General features: G+C 40.6%; 1 protein-coding gene across 3 annotated transcripts in view; it reads left to right on the top strand.

The window, feature by feature from the left end:
• LOC114093319 (kalirin) overlaps positions 1-13419 on the top strand; it is a 450305-nt gene that overhangs the window by 288166 nt on the left and 148720 nt on the right. The gene's annotated exons all lie outside the window — the stretch shown is intronic.

The following is a 13419-nucleotide window of genomic DNA, read 5'->3' as shown; positions in this document are numbered from 1 at the left end:
AGATCATGTTGGTTTGATAGCCTGTGGCTACTAAGCCTGGTGCAATGAGGCCTTTGTGTTCTCCTAGCTCACTAGGTTAGTGGTAAAGAGACCCCCAAGTTTATGGTCTTCAAAGAAAATTTTCCTGCCAGCATCATCTAAAAATGCCTTGTCTACAAGATGGTGTTGGCAGGCAGGTAACATTATTAGAACCATCATCAATCCAGGGCTACTGCTGTTAACCGTCACTGCCAGTGAGTCTGAGCTAAAAGTCACCCTGGCTCTGCTTGCAAAGATGTGTACCTTCCAGGACTCTGAGGAAGAATTGCTGGCCACTGGGCAGAATGTACCCAGACATTATGCCTTGGGATCACTTCACAAAATTTAGTCTGTAATTCATATAGCATTCAGTCTTTTATCTGAGCTGTGCAGGTGACCCCAAAAGAGCAGTTTTCTAACTTGTGCAAAGATATGGTATAAGAGGACCCAATCATTTGTCTAATGCTAGAATAACAAAACAGGTTTTCTTTTCAGAGTCTCCACCTCAAATATTTTATTGTAGATGTAAAGAATGCCTTTATTTTATTTATTTTTATGTGGTGCTAAGGATGGAATCCAGTGTCTCACACTTGCTAGGCAAGTGCTCTGCCACTGAGCTATAGCCCCAGGCCTATCTTCACTCTTTATTTCTCTGTTGGGGGATTTCTAAATGGATCCTGAAAAATTTTCGTCTTCAAGATGAAATATGCTGTCTGCTTGTTTTGTCAGGTGGGGTTAATTGTAGTAGAAAAATAAAACTCTTAAGTGTTGGGATAGCGAGGGCAGCTGTATGGGATTGAGGAGTGGGTGCTGCTGAAGCTAGGAGGTGACAAAGCTGTGTTTTGCCTCAACATGGCTTTATCCAGGACTGGCTGTGATCCCACCAGGGGGTAGCCCTCAGTGTGGGTGCCACTCTTTGTTGTGCAAAGTCCCAGCCCTTATCCAGGGAGGTTGCCAGTCCCAGACAGACATAGGCTGTGGGCTCAGAAAGAGAGGACCTAAGAAGAAGCAAAGGAGAACAGAGAAGCTGTGAAGAATTACTGCAACTCCAGGGGAGCTACAAGAATATGCTAAAAAGAGAGAGGCCCTACAGGAGCCTCTCTCTGCAATGACCTGAACTCGGGGGATGTGGGTGTTTTCCCACCTGGGGGGATAGGCCCCATATGGAATCCTGTGCATTGTTGGTGGGAATGTAAAATAGTGCATTTCCTGGAGAAAACAATATAAAGGTTCCTCAAAAATTAAAAGTAGAATTACCATAAGACCATCAATTCCACTTGGTATATTCCCCAAAGAAATTAAATCAGGGGCTCAAAAAGATATTTATACATCCATGTTCACAGCTGCATTTTTAAAATTTGTTCTAATTAGTTATACATGACAGTAAAATATGTTTTGACACATCGTACATAAATGGAGTATAACTTCTCATTCTTCTGGTTTTATATGATGTGGAATTATACTGGTTATGGAGTCACATATGCACATAGGGTAATAATGTCCAATTAATTCTATTATCCTTCCTACCCCCTTTCCCCCTCCCCTCCTTTTACTCCCCTCTGCCTAATCCAAAGTACCTCTATTCTTCCCTAGCCTCCCATCCCTTATTGTGAATTAGCATCCACATATCAGAAAAAACATTTTGACCTTTGATTTTTTGGGGATTGACTTATTTTGCTTAGCATGATATTCTCTAGTTCCACCCATTCACCTATAAATGCCATAATTTCATTCTTCTTTAAGACTCAGTAATATTCCATTGTGTATATATACCACATTGTCTTTATCCATTCATCTGTTTAAGAGCATCTAGGTTGGTTCCATAGTTTGGCTATTGTGAATTGAGCTTCATAGCAGCATTTTACATAATAGCCAAAAGGTGGAAGCAATGCAAATGTCCAATGGTGGTTGTGGGTAAATAAAATGTGGCATATCCACACAACATAGTATCATTCAGCCTTAAAATGTAAGGAAATTCTGATACACAGTGTAGTGTGGATGAACTTTGAGGACATTATGCTAAATGAAATAATCCAGTCACAAAAGGACAGATGTTGTATGATTCCACTTATATCTCAGGTTCCTATCTGCTGAGAGTGGGGCTTATGGTACTAGGAATAGTTTGTTGGAGTAGAATTATCCCAGAGCTTGGGTGCTCCTGCCTCTGGGCTGCCTTGTGGTTTAGCCTTTTCTTAAGAAGGATAACCCCAAGCCACCTGTACTCCTGACCTGGTAAAGCCCTCCCAGTTCTCTTGGCAATGCCAGTCTTGGGAAAAGAACTGTGAGGGGCCTATCATTTCTGTGTGTTGTTAAAACCAAGCAAGTCTGTGGCCACTCCAGTTTCCTTTTTCCTGACTCCTCCTCCACCTTCTCATTGACGTTTGATATTCCTTTCATAAGGACCAATACCTTTCATTTTGTAGCAAAGATACATTAACTTAAATTCACACTAAAGAAATAATTTTTGAGAGGTACAGTTTCATCACACCAACCCTGAATGATAGTTCCAGCTTGTTTTACAGAAGACAACCCTGAGGCTCAGAAAGTTCTTCAATGTGGCCCCATCATTCAACTTGTCCGTGGCTCTGCTGGGATTATCCGGGTCTGTTGGACCCCAGAATCATCTTCTTACCCTTATGCTATGCTGTCCTATTTTATTGAGGTGTAGGAACTGGGTGTAAAATTTATTTCTGAAGGCTCTGTTTGCATGTGGGATGTGCAGGACAAAGAGCAAGAATGGCAAGAGTGGGGCTGCTGCTGTACCATCCTGTTTGATGTTCATTACAACCATTCTGTTTATCCTGCTAACAAGTAGTCCATGGATATCATCCCCACCTCCCCGCCTCTGGGTCCAGAATGCTTTTTGAGGGAGAAAAGAGTTTTAACTTCCAAGAATCCCATGCTTTTAGGAGGATTGTGTCTTCTGGAAGGGAAGACAGTGTGGACTGAAAAGGGAGAATGGAAGTGGAAGTACTGAGGTCATTGCATTGCCCTGTGAATGGGCCAGCAGACGTAGAGCCTGTGATCCAGAAACTTATCAACCCTGTTTTGTTCTTTAATTTTCACTCTGGGGAGAGTGATCAGGAATTGTTGGTCTACATGAGGAATCCAGCTCAGACCCCATTGATGGCAGTTTGGTGTCGGTAGCAATCTGGCTGACACCTACTTGGTTCTGTGTGACCTGATTACCATGTAGTGGGAATGGGACTGATCTGGAAGGAAAGGGCTCTTTTTTTCTTACTTGCTTCACATGCTCTCAGTTAGGTGAGGGTCATGGGATCAGTGGTGGAGGACCATGATAAAAAGCCAGAGTATGGAAACTCTTGTTTCTTCTTAAATATTGCTGTTCCTGAGATGTGGCAAGGAAGGACACTGCACATGGGGAATAGGGGGCTGGAGGCTTGCTGTGAGCATGACTCTAGACAGTTGCAATTCTGTCATCCTGAGGCTGATATTTAGAGGAGGTTCTAAGTACCCATTCTTAGTATTCAGGTTCAAATAAATGTCTTAAATCAGAGCAAGAAGAGAGCCACCACATCTGCTAGAGCTCCTACAAGTTTCCCCTTCTGCAGGGAAATCAAGCCACCAAGTGGAGGAAATCGTTGTCCTAGAGAAGAGATTGAGGGGCCATAAAGACCCTGGACAAATGCATCTCCACTCTAAGATAATGGGGCTACCTGTGATTGGCCACTCTGAGGTGAAGACGTTTAAGGTAGCTATTAAAATAGACATAAATGATAAACTGTGAAGAATTAACACAGAAATCCATTATCCATCATTCATCTCTACCTTAAAATGTTAATAGCTTTCAAATACATTTTAAACATATTCTTCAAATGGTTTGAAGAGGAAGTATTCAGGAGTCCTCAGTTCGTCCTGCAGGTGGCACTCTTTGAATAGGCTTCACAGGCTGCCTGTCATGGAAAAGGTGCCACAGTCCTGACAGCCTTGCTGGGGAGGCAACCAAGGTGCAGGTGCTACACATTCTAGGATGGGGATACACCAGGGGATCTGTGTGCATGGAACTTTCTTGGCTGAGTTCCTGAGGTTGTCCATGCTGACATGAGACCTGGGCATTAATGGACTCCCTTCTGGTTCTGGTAAACACTTGACTCAAGTTGCCTATAAACTCAACAATTTACTCAGGCCATAAAATAAAGTAGGTATTAAAAGGCACTAATAATTTTTTTTTGCATGGCACATTAAGTGTCATTGGGAGTATAAACAAATATAAGATGGAGTTTCTGCCTAGAATAGCCTAGTTGTCAGGGGACAGATGTGTTCATGTCTGTCCAGGGGGTGGAATAGAATGTGGTACTGTTATGTTGTCCTGAGATATTTACTATTACTTGGGAGAAAAGTACTCAAATGCCTGTGGTTGAGATAGCATCTGTGCCTACCCCGTTAGTGGTCTGCTTTATGGCCTCATTATCTGAAATGCCAGACTTTCTGCAAGCTAAGTTAGTCAAAAATTAGCAAGCATTTACATTCAAATATATATTACCTAGAACCTCAAAGCACCAAATCACATTTAAGCAGCTAAGCATGTTAACTAACATTAGCATAACATTTCTGAAAGAATAAACAATTTAGAGGAAGATTTAAGGAAAATCAAAAGCATAGGCATGATTAAGTAACTCATTCAATAATCTCTGATTAATTGTTTTGCCGTATGACCTTGGATTTTTTTTCAAACTTCAATAGAGCACACTACAAATTATTCATTACATGTTTGGGTTAAAAATAAAATATGTAGAAATGGAAGGAAAGCATTTTAGTGGATCTGTCAGTGACCTTGACCACCAAAGATATTCAAGGTATAATCAGTAAACCCATGACAGTACTAAAGGGCAAATAGAGTAGGTAATGCATAGATAGGGAAAGCAAGTGCCCTCAGAGTTAGACAATAGCCTTCATCAATATCCATGTCCCACCAAGTCTCAGTGTTGGGTACTGTGGAAAATTTTTAAAAAGAGGCATGGTTTCTATCTTGAAGAAATTCTAATCTAATGAGAAACACGTATCTGATATATTTTAATCCTCAGAGTAGTTCCAAAATAAGAGATGAGAAATAACCTTCTTTCCTTTGGACTTTTTGAGGAGAATTGCTAGTGAAAGCTAGGGAAAATGATTATTTTATCTGGAGAGCCAGTAAACATAGCTGCCAGGATGAGGTGAAGTGAACTTTGGAGTAAGTTCCATCTTGTCTTCTTGCTGGACATGATGACCATTTATAGCAGTTGCAAATGCAAGCAGAAAGAAAAGTTGAGAGAGCTTAAATAGATGTTTTTTCACACTCCAGCTTCTTAGCAAGAATAAAAGGTTCTTAGGCAGATGAAAAAAAACTGAGAAAGCCAGGAAAATGCAGAAAAGTTAATGTCATGCAGTGGGCAAGTAGAAGGATGTGAAACAGAGCATAAATGAAGGACAATCTTGCCCTTTGAATCTTGCATGACACGTCTCCCATTGGGGTGGATTCAGAACATCCCAAAGCCCTGGCACTGGGGAGAAGTTGTTGGTATGAGCTGATGGAGAAAGGTCTTGTGATCACTCTTAGGAAGAAGAAAGAAGTCCTTTGTGTGAGTGACTTCCACCAAAGGTTTAGAAGGTCACTTTTTGTAGCTCTGATGTGGAAAATTGGGAGGGAGACAATATGGAGAGCCCACCACAAACCTCTTATCAAGCCCACAAATTGTCCCCCTCCTTTGCTGCTTCCTTCTGGAAACAAATGACACATTCAGAAGACATTGGGACTGCATTCATAATGAGTTTAAAGTTTTGGTAACAACTGAAAGATTTGAAAGCACAGGTGTTGTTTTTATCTCTCATCTCATGTGATACATGACTATGGAAAAGAAGGAGGGCTTTGAGAAGCCAATGGCTGCCTATGTAAAGGATGTTTTAAAGTTTTTTTGTAGATACTGGGGGTATAGTTCAGTGGAATAACATTTACCTAGTATGTGTGAAGCCCTGGGTTAGATCCCTAGTACTGCAATGTGTGTGTGAGTGTGTAAACATGATACACATATGATGTATTTGTACACACATTTGAACATATTTAATATAAAATATACATAAATACATACACACATATATATCTTTAAAAGTTTTCTGGGCTATGTCCTACAGAGCCAGCATGATGGACTTCTGATAAGGGGTGGAAGGTATCATATACAGATTGAGAAGAATATCCATTAACAGAAAACTGGTTGATCTATATGGAAGGATTTAAGTGATTTTTGAAGTGGAAGGAGAAATTATTCCATGAAAGCTCAAGCTGTCACGCACCCCAAAAGTGACATAGAAAGAAGCACTTTGTGAAGAAAATACCCTTAGATCACTTTAAATAATCAAACAGGGAAACAACAAAAATTACAGATTGCCAACCACATTTATAGCCTTTTTCTATAAACCAATAAAAGGCTTGTGTAACAAGTAGTGCACTTAGACATTTAACACAAGAAGATAAAATACATCGAACATTCCTGAGACCTTAGGTATTGAGCTCATAATTAGAAAATGGCAATAGAAGAGGATTCTTTGTTTAAAGCCCTGCTTTAGTAGAAAGGGTGAGAATATGTCAGAAATTGCAAACTTTATGAAATCTACAAACGTGTGAGTAGAAAGCAATATGGAGAAATAAAAGAGGCAAAAGGAGTGCAGAAAGCAAGTCATCATGTTATTGGAGAGGGCCATAGTCTGTTCCATTAGGTGAAGGAAATAGAAAATGCTGTTCTGATGGGATTTCAATGTTGGCTTAGGGAAAACTATGGTGGTGGTGGGAGTCTTGGCATTTCCTGGCATCTCCTGAAAAATTTGTGATATTGTAAAAAATAATCAGTTAAGTTAATGAAATCAAAGGATTTCACATGGCAGAGAGTAAATCATTGTAGAAAAGCTAAAAAAATATAGGTTGTGTCTGAATTCCCAAGAACCTTGACCTTCAGATGCAAGGGGTTAGACTTTATTCTTTTTTTTTTTTTTTTTTTTGTGGTGTTGGGGTTCAAACTCAGGGATTTGTGCATGCAAGGCAAGTACTCTACCAACTGAGGTATATCCCCAGCCCTAGACTTTATTCTTACAACAGATAGGACTGTTAAAGGCTTTTGAGAGAATACATAAATTAAAATATAACCTTTATATTAGAAAATTAAGAATTTTTTATGTATTCTGGCTATTTAGATCACATATAGACTTTTGTGCCTAATTCAGGAAAATACATTTTCAGGATGATATTGACAGAATATACTGCCGTTGTGGGAAGGTTGCGTGATTGTGAAGTTGAAGCAGCTATATATGTTCAGTTTTGAGTAAATAATGTATTATGGAAGGGAGGGGTGGAAGGTTTGATAGTGGAAGGCTTCCTGTGGAAGAGAGAGGAATGAAAGCTATAGTGAAGCCAATTTGAGCTTAATTCAGCTCTTAACTTCTAACCCATGGGTTGCTTTTTTATGAGCTGTGCAAAACCAGAATAAAATGCGATGTAGTGTGCTTCTTGTCGCTGGAGGTTTTCCCAGGAGAGGCAACCTTTTTCCCTTAAGGAAAGATATTCTCAAATCTTTTCCATCTTAAAATAAATAAATAAAAGCCACCAAGATCACTTCCTCTAAACCCTATTTCCTGTGTATATCCTTCCCTTCATAGCTCTAGTTCTTAAAAAAAAGAATCTGTTTGCCATCTTTTTTCCTAACCCCCTAAAGTCCCTTTGATCCCTGCCATTGGGCATATTCCCCTGTGACCCATTTGGGTTAATCCTACCAAGGTCTCCAATAAGCCAGTTTATTGATAAATCTAAGGAATACTTTACAGATCTTAATTGGCCTTTTTGAAGTATTGTCAACTCAGTCTGTTGTCAACACTGTCAACCTCAGTCTCTTTAAAAGTCTTTTCTCCTGCCAGACATGATGGTACACACCTGTAATCCAGCAACTTGGGAAGCTAAAGTAGGAGAATTACAAGTTTGCAGTAGCCTCAGCAACTTAGCGAGATCCTATCTAAAAAACAAAAGAAAACACAAAAAACGGGGGTCAGGGAGGCTGAGGATGTGGCTCAGTGGTAAGCACCCCTGATTTCGATCTCCAGTACCAAAAGCAAAAAGGATTCCATGACATGGTGCTTTCCTATTCTGGTGTTTTTCTGGCTGGCCCTGCTTTTTGTTTCCCCTTGTCCCCAGGATTATTCCTCAGACCTTTCCTTCTCACTTTGCACACATTCTCTGGAATGCATTTTCCTGGCCTCAACTTCTACCCCTATTCCAATGGCTCCCAAATTCATGTCTCCTCCCTGACTCACCCCTCAGCTCCATATTCCTATCCCATTCACCTTCTGGACACCACCACTTTAATTTGTCAGAGGGTTCTTCATATGTCCAAAATTCATTTTATCATCTCCCTTCCACATTTCTGGTGTGCCCTTACTCCTGTATTACCCCTCCCAGAAAGGCACTGACTACCCAGTTGCTAAAGCCACAAACCTGGGAATCTTTCTTGACTCCTTGGCTCTCACCTGCCACTGAGTCCATTGCAAAGACCTATTAATTCTGCCCCTTTAAAAAGGCACTTTCTTCCATCCCTGTTGTAATGCCTTAGATCTGAGCTCTTCTTGATTAGGGTGATAGCCTTCTGTTTTCCTTGACTTCTGTCATGGTCTTCTTAGGTCCATCCCCACACTGCCACAAGAGTGGTTTTCCTAAGATTCATATCACATTATGCTATTCCATTGCCTGTGGAACCCAGAGATGATTTCCTTTTGCAATAAAATTCAAACTCTTTATTTTACAAACCCATATACCTTTATAATATGCTGGTTTGTCTGGTTTTGCCTTTCCCCCTGTGTTTTCTCTCTCTTGTACCCTGTACTCCTACTATCCTGCTGTTTCCTGAAATGCGTCATGCTCTCAAGTCTCATTGCTGTCTCCTGAGTCCTCACCCCTATCACCAACCAACCCCTTTTCATCTTTGACTCTCAAGTATCCATGTCTTCTAGGAAATCTTGAGGGGCCTCCTTGCATTGGATTAGGATCCCCTTTCCTAGACACGCACTTGCTCTGGTCACATCCCTGATGTGGTAGTTATCAGTGTCTTTATCAGATTTACACTAACCTCACTTCCTGGCTGGACTGTGACCTTCTTTGGGGTGTAGGAATTCTGTCTCATTGGTCTTTTTTATTCCAGTGATTAACATGGTGAGCCAACATGCACTTGGCACTTGAAAAATGAGGGAAAGAGTGGTATAGTAGGGTTGGGGTTGTAGCTCAGTGGTAGAGCACTTGCTTAGCATGTGTGAGGCACTGAGTTTGATTCTCAACATGTGTATAAATAAATAAAGGTCCATTGACAACTAAAAAATATTTAAAATGAAAGAGTGGTATAGGGGAGAGTCTTTTGTTGAGTGGGTGATTAAGCCAGATAATCTCTGAGTATGATAAATGGGAGAGAGGTGGATTAGATAAATTTTCATCAGATCACAGGTCCCTGAACCTTACAACCTAAGAACTGAGAACCAACCTGACAGAATGAATGAGTCTGCACTGACTTCTTTGGAAGCATCTTTTGAGTCAAATTTTGAGTGAGTTATTTAAACTCTTTCATATTTTTAGTTAAAAAATTATTTCTTATGAGACTCTGTAGGAAACCACTTTTGATAAGAAGAAACTGCAGTTCTCACTATGTCCATTTCTCAGCCCCAGTAAGTTTTCACTTTTTTTTTTTTTTTGCCCCCAAGTAGGTTAGTTACCATCACCCCGACCCATCACACCTGAATATCAAGGGAAGGTTTTACCCTATCACTCTGGTAGCTGAAATACGGGGTCATCTTTGTTTGTTTGTTTGTTTGTTTGTTTTTAAGAAAAAAAAAACCTCACTTTGATTACAGGTGAATAAGATTGGCCTTTTTTACTTTTATTTTTTAATTGTTCTTTTTAGTTATACATGACCGTAGAATGTATTTTGACATATCATACATACATGGAGTATAACTTCCCATTCTTGTGGTTGTATATGATGTGGAATTATACTGGTCATGTATTCATAAATGGACACAGGAAAGTTATATCCTATTAATTCTATTGTCTTTCCTATTCCCACCCTGCTCCCTTCCCTTCATCCCATTTTGTCTAATTCAGTGATTTTCTATTCTTCCCTCCCCCACCACTAATTGTGAGTTTGCATCTGCATATCAGAGAGAACATTTGGCCTTTGGTTTTTTGGGGACTGGCTTATTTCACTTAGCATAATAGTCTTCATTTCCATCCATTTGCCAGCAAATGCCATAATTTCATTCTTCTTTATGGCTCAATAATATTTCATTGTGTATATGTACCACATTCTCTTTATCCATTCATCTGTTGAAGGGCATCTGGGTATATTTCATAGCTTAACTATTGTGCACTGTGCTGCTAAAAACATTGATGTGGCTGTGTCACTGCAGTATGCTGATTTTAAGTCTTTGGGGTATAAACCAAGGAGTGGGATAACAGAGTCAAATGGTGGTTCCATTGTAAGTTTTCTGAGGAATCTCCATACTGCTTTCCAGAGTGGTTACACCAACTTGCAGCCCCACCAGCAATGTATGAGTGTACCTTTTCCCCACATCCTTGCCAACATGTATTGTTACTTATATTCTTGATAAGTGCTACTCTGACTGGAGTGAGATGAAATCTCATTGTAGTTTTAATTTGCATTTCTCAAAGAGATCTTAAAAGGAACAATAAAACAAAAGGTAAATTAGAAGTATCCTGTATCCTGATTTTGTATTCAGTATATTGATTTTAAGTGTAAGATACTTCATCTAGTCACAGCCTTCTTTTGATTCAATATACCATGTTCACTGTTACCACTTTTTTCTCCTCCCTGATTAAGTAACCCTAATAACAATAGTAATTATGGTAAACATAACACCTAATGAGTACTTTCTTTGTTCTCGATACTGTTCTATTTTTCTTATGTTAGCTCATTTAATCCTTACAACATACCATGAAGTGGGTATTTCTCATTCGCATTTATGACAAACAGGATAGATGACTAATTCCAGTTGACAGAGGTAGTAAATGGTGAAACTGGAATTCAAACCCTTGTAGTACGGCTTCAGAACTTTGGCTTTCAACCTCTTGCCATATGGTCTCTTGATGCAAAAGAACTTTGGTGACTCTGGGATCAGGGCTGGCAGGGACCTCATTTCACCCTAGGACCAGGGTCTAGTCTTCTCTCTGTGTTCAGGTCTGTTCATCCCTCAGACAGCTAACTGCACATTAGCACTGTGGCCACAGAACCAATGAGTGATACATTTCCCACTCTGTCTCTAAGATTTCCCTTGGATCGCGGGACTGCTTTTCTGATCCTCCATGCCATTTTTTTTTTTTTAATTCAAAAACTTCATGTGACCCAAGGCCTCCGGGAATGCTATGCTTGCCCTTCATCTTTCTCTGCCTGTCTTCTGGCTTATCTGAAGTCATGTCCCAATGGTCGAAGACAGCTGGCTCTGCTCTCTGCTAGGGCTTGGCCTGTTTAACAGTTGACTCGGCTGGTGTCTGGCCTGGGTTTTCATTTCCATGTTCTACTACAAAATGGTGGACTTACTTGGCCCAGTATTGGAAATTATATCATCCCTTTTCTTTTACCCTTTTCTAAGGCCAAAATCACTAACTAAACCTCCTAGTTTCAAAAGCATCCATTCCTTTTGATAGCTCCCTAAGAACAGAACTCCCTAAAACAGAACTCCCCCTCAGTTCTGTTTTTCTTTTTTATTTGTTGGGCCACGTGGTGTATCCATTGGCCCATGTGGTATAATGAAGAGCATAGCATTTGAAGTCAATCTGTTTATTCTATTTAGGGCCTTGTTCCTTACTTATCACAATGGCTTAATTTCTCTGCACCTCGGTGTCCTCTCTGAAAGTTATATCTACCCTGAAGAGTGATGTGAGGCTTAGGAATATCATATGGAAAGTGACTAATAAATAATTCAGTTCATAAAAGGTCCGCTCAATAATGGTAGCCTGAATGGCAACAAGTGGTGAAGATGGTCATGCTGGTGGCTGGTGATAGAACACATCTAAGCTTGAGTCTCTTCCAGGCAAAGTTATCAATACCATGCTGTCATCTTTCAAGAATTAGCTTGGTGTGGTCTGCTTATCTATATTGGAGGGAGTAGGCCTGTCCTTTGTGATGTCCAGGTATCAATGGGACAGATCAGTTTCAAGTACTAAAAAAGCAGTGTCTAAGGGATATGCCTTATGGAAGAGGTGGTCACCTAATTTGACCAGTCAGAACCAAGGAAAGCCAATAGAGTAAAGGTGTAATCTGCCTAAGGGAAAAGGATACCCAGCAGCTGGCCCCTAGGAGCTGATGGTGGTCATAAATTAAGGTGGAAGATGGACAGTTTGCACTGGCAAGGCTCTTAACAGATAACAGGGCTCCCAAGCCCCTGGGCTAAATTTAGAGGTCGGATTCTTGGAGAATCAGGTAAGGAAATGGCCAGCTCTTAGGAATAGGACAAAATTGTAGCTACCAAAAACAGGCACCAGGACAGGGCTGACGTGTGGATGGTGGGCCAGTCTGTGGATTAGATGTGTGATTCCATTTGATTCCTGAGACTGGGCTACCATGGGGCTCTAGAAAAGGGACAAGGAAAGAGAAAGAAGAGCCTGTGAAGCCAGCGAGAGCAGACTGTCCTGACCAGAGAATTCTCCGACTCCACTCCTCCTCAGACAGTGCCAAGTGTGTAACCACTCGGATTCCACAATGTGACAGTGGATTGACCTTGCACATTGAGATTGACATACAGAGGGGAAGAATAGTTTCTCCTTTAGGAAGCACTCTTCCCAGCTAGAAAGCAACAGGACTTAGCCTGTTTAACAGCTTTTGACATCTTGTAGGTAGATGAGGCAATGAGTATAGGCAATGAATGTAAAAAACCAGTACCAAGAGCCCGAGTGAACAGGGAAGGCTGTTCCAGAGGACAGCTTTCTCCCCTGCCAGTATTGATTCTAAAAGCAAACCATCCGTTATGGCGTCCTCCCGTAATTAGGTTCAACACAAGTCAGCTGCTCCGATTAAGAGAAATAGAATCAACTTCCTTTCTTTTCCCTCTTTGTTTTGGTGATGCTGCACCAGCAGGATAGGCCTTGGGAACATGCTTGCTGGCATGGAAGCCAGCACTTGCCCAAGCTGAGACTAAGTGTGAGCCTTTGTAGACCCTGCACACAGCAGGGATGAATGCAAATCCCACAACAACGCTATTTTGCCTGTATAAAAAGACTTTGAAAAGGTTGGGTTTTTTTGTCATGTTTTTAACCTGTACTATAAATTCAAACATACAAGTGATAATAATTGTCATTTATTGAAAATATAACTTTATAAGGAAGATTTCATTTAATCCTTAAAACAACTCTGTAGAGTTAGTGTT

The sequence above is a fragment of the Marmota flaviventris genome, chromosome 8 (genome assembly GCF_047511675.1).
Source record: "Marmota flaviventris isolate mMarFla1 chromosome 8, mMarFla1.hap1, whole genome shotgun sequence".
Classification (NCBI taxonomy): Eukaryota; Metazoa; Chordata; class Mammalia; order Rodentia; family Sciuridae; genus Marmota; species Marmota flaviventris.
This window is presented reverse-complemented; position numbering and strand designations above follow the sequence as displayed.